This window comes from Lissotriton helveticus, chromosome 8, assembly GCF_964261635.1.
Source record: "Lissotriton helveticus chromosome 8, aLisHel1.1, whole genome shotgun sequence".
NCBI classification, from domain to species: Eukaryota; Metazoa; Chordata; class Amphibia; order Caudata; family Salamandridae; genus Lissotriton; species Lissotriton helveticus.
The window spans coordinates 1,616,067,474-1,616,071,882 of record NC_136069.1 but is presented as its reverse complement, the minus strand read 5'-3'; positions in this window follow the sequence as shown (position 1 = coordinate 1,616,071,882).

The window sequence follows — 4,409 nt, the reverse complement described above, 5'->3', positions numbered from 1 at the left end:
CCCTGGCCCAGTGCATCATGGGAACAGGGCAGACCAAACTACCAAGCCAATTCTTCACTGGAAAGGAAACAAGCTTCCGGGGACCGGTTTCTGGCATTACAGCCGTCTTCGGCCCGGCTTGCTTGAATCCTGATGGTGCAGTGAGCAAGGGACTCATGTCTGAGCATACCCTTCCACACTCATGGTGGCCAAAATAATTTCAAAAAGGGGGTGGTGATGGACAGAGTATCTGAGTTAATCAGAACACTCCTACCCAGTCAACAGATCAGGGCTTGATCCATCACCGTTTTTTAGCTCACTGCACCATCCCAGTTCAGAACCTGGCTATATGCAAATTAGTCTGTCCCTGGCCCAGTGCATCATGGGAACAGGGCAGACCAAACTACCAAGCCAATTCTTCACTGGAAAGGAAACAAGCTTCAGGGGACCGGTTTCTGGCATTACAGCCGTCTTCGGCCCGGCTTGCTTGAATCCTGATGGTGCAGTGAGCAAGGGACTCATGTCTGAGCATACCCTTCCACACTCATGGTGGCCAAAATATTTTCAAAAAGGGGGTGGTGATGGACAGAGTATCTGAGTTAATCAGAACACTCCTACCCAGTCAACAGATCAGGGCTTGATCCATCACCGTTTTTTAGCTCACTGCACCATCCCAGTTCAGAACCTGGCTATATGCAAATTAGTCTGTCCCTGGCCCAGTGCATCATGGGAACAGGGCAGACCAAACTACCAAGCCAATTCTTCACTGGAAAGGAAACAAGCTTCCGGGGACCGGTTTCTGGCATTACAGCCGTCTTCGGCCCGGCTTGCTTGAATCCTGATGGTGCAGTGAGCAAGGGACTCATGTCTGAGCATACCCTTCCACACTCATGGTGGCCAAAATAATTTCAAAAAGGGGGTGGTGATGGACAGAGTATCTGAGTTAATCAGAACACTCCTACCCAGTCAACAGATCAGGGCTTGATCCATCACCGTTTTTTAGCTCACTGCACCATCCCAGTTCAGAACCTGGCTATATGCAAATTAGTCTGTCCCTGGCCCAGTGCATCATGGGAACAGGGCAGACCAAACTACCAAGCCAATTCTTCACTGGAAAGGAAACAAGCTTCCCGGGACCGGTTTCTGGCATTACAGCCGTCTTCTGCCCGGCTTGCTTGAATCCTGATGGTGCAGTGAGCAAGGGACTCATGTCTGAGCATACCCTTCCACACTCATGGTGGCCAACATAATTTAAAAAAGGGGGTGATGATGGACAGAGTATCTGAGTTAATCAGAACACTCCTACCCAGTCAACAGATCAGGGCTTGATCCATCACCGTTTTTTAGCTCACTGCACCATCCCAGTTCAGAACCTGGCTATATGCAAATTAGTCTGTCCCTGGCCCAGTGCATCATGGGAACAGGGCAGACCAAACTACCAAGCCAATTCTTCACTGGAAAGGAAACAAGCTTCCTGGGACCGGTTTCTGGCATTACAGCCGTCTTCGGCCCGGCTTGCTTGAATCCTGATGGTGCAGTGAGCAAGGGACTCATGTCTGAGCATACCCTTCCACACTCATGGTGGCCAAAATAATTTCAAAAAGGGGGTGGTGATGGACAGAGTATCTGAGTTAATCGGAACACTCCTACCCAGTCAGCAGATCAGGGCTTGATCCATCACCATTTTTTAGCTCACTGCACCATCCCAGTTCAGAACCTGGCTATATGCAAATTAGTCTGTCCCTGGCCCAGTGCATCATGGGAACAGGGCAGACCAAACTACCAAGCCAATTCTTCACTGGAAAGGAAACAAGCTTCCGGGGACCGGTTTCTGGCATTACAGCCGTCTTCGGCCCGGCTTGCTTGAATCCTGATGGTGCAGTGAGCAAGGGACTCATGTCTGAGCATACCCTTCCACACTCATGGTGGCCAAAATAATTTCAAAAAGGGGGTGGTGATGGACAGAGTATCTGAGTTAATCAGAACACTCCTACCCAGTCAACAGATCAGGGCTTGATCCATCACCGTTTTTTAGCTCACTGCACCATCTTAGTTCAGAACCTGGCTATATGCAAATTAGTCTGTCCCTGGCCCAGTGCATCATGGGAACAGGGCAGACCAAACTACCAAGCCAATTCTTCACTGGAAAGGAAACAAGCTTCCGGGGACCGGTTTCTGGCATTACAGCCGTCTTCGGCCCGGCTTGCTTGAATCCTGATGGTGCAGTGAGCAAGGGACTCATGTCTGAGCATACCCTTCCACACTCATGGTGGCCAAAATAATTTCAAAAAGGGGGTGGTGATGGACAGAGTATCTGAGTTAATCAGAACACTCCTACCCAGTCAACAGATCAGGGCTTGATCCATCACCGTTTTTTAGCTCACTGCACCATCCCAGTTCAGAACCTGGCTATATGCAAATTAGTCTGTCCCTGGCCCAGTGCATCATGGGAACAGGGCAGACCAAACTACCAAGCCAATTCTTCACTGGAAAGGAAACAAGCTTCCGGGGACCGGTTTCTGGCATTACAGCCGTCTTCGGCCCGGCTTGCTTGAATCCTGATGGTGCAGTGAGCAAGGGACTCATGTCTGAGCATACCCTTCCACACTCATGGTGGCCAAAATAATTTCAAAAAGGGGGTGGTGATGGACAGAGTATCTGAGTTAATCAGAACACTCCTACCCAGTCAACAGATCAGGGCTTGATCCATCACCGTTTTTTAGCTCACTGCACCATCCCAGTTCAGAACCTGGCTATATGCAAATTAGTCTGTCCCTGGCCCAGTGCATCATGGGAACAGGGCAGACCAAACTACCAAGCCAATTCTTCACTGGAAAGGAAACAAGCTTCCGGGGACCGGTTTCTGGCATTACAGCCGTCTTTGGCCCGGCTTGCTTGAATCCTGATGGTGCAGTGAGCAAGGGACTCATGTCTGAGCATACCCTTCCACACTCATGGTGGCCAAAATATTTTCAAAAAGGGGGTGGTGATGGACAGAGTATCTGAGTTAATCAGAACACTCCTACCCAGTCAACAGATCAGGGCTTGATCCATCACCGTTTTTTAGCTCACTGCACCATCCAAGTTCAGAACCTGGCTATATGCAAATTAGTCTGTCCCTGGCCCAGTGGATCATGGGAACAGGGCAGACCAAACTACCAAGCCAATTCTTCACTGGAAAGGAAACAAGCTTCCGGGGACCGGTTTCTGGCATTACAGCCGTCTTCGGCCCGGCTTGCTTGAATCCTGATGGTGCAGTGAGCAAGGGACTCATGTCTGAGCATACCCTTCCACACTCATGGTGGCCAAAATAATTTCAAAAAGAGGGTGGTGATGGACAGAGTATCTGAGTTAATCAGAACACTCCTACCCAGTCAACAGATCAGGGCTTGATCCATCACCGTTTTTTAGCTCACTGCACCATCCCAGTTCAGAACCTGGCTATATGCAAATTAGTCTGTCCCTGGCCCAGTGCATTATGGGAACAGGGCAGACCAAACTACCAAGCCTATTCTTCACTGGAAAGGAAACAAGCTTCCGGGGACCGGTTTCTGGCATTACAGCCGTCTTCGGCCCGGCTTGCTTGAATCCTGATGGTGCAGTGAGCAAGGGACTCATGTCTGAGCATACCCTTCCACACTCATGGTGGCCAAAATAATTTCAAAAAGGGGGTGGTGATGGACAGAGTATCTGAGTTAATCAGAACACTCCTACCCAGTCAACAGATCAGGGCTTGATCCATCACCGTTTTTTAGCTCACTGCACCATCCCAGTTCAGAACCTGGCTATATGCAAATTAGTCTGTCCCTGGCCCAGTGCATCATGGGAACAGGGCAGACCAAACTACCAAGCCAATTCTTCACTGGAAAGGAAACAAGCTTCCGGGGACCGGTTTCTGGCATTACAGCCGTCTTCGGCCCGGCTTGCTTGAATCCTGATGGTGCAGTGAGCAAGGGACTCATGTCTGAGCATACCCTTCCACACTCATGGTGGCCAAAATAATTTCAAAAAGGGGATGGTGATGGACAGAGTATCTGAGTTAATCAGAACACTCCTACCCAGTCAACAGATCAGGGCTTGATCCATCACCGTTTTTAGCTCACTGCACCATCCCAGTTCAGAACCTGGCTATATGCAAATTAGTCTGTCCCTGGCCCAGTGCATCATGGGAACAGGGCAGACCAAACTACCAAGCCAATTCTTCACTGGAAAGGAAACAAGCTTCCGGGGACCGGTTTCTGGCATTACAGCCGTCTTCGGCCCGGCTTGCTTGAATCCTGATGGTGCAGTGAGCAAGGGACTCATGTCTGAGCATACCCTTCCACACTCATGGTGGCCAACATAATTTAAAAAAGGGGGTGGTGATGGACAGAGTATCTGAGTTAATCAGAACACTCCTACCCAGTCAACAGATCAGGGCTTGATCCATC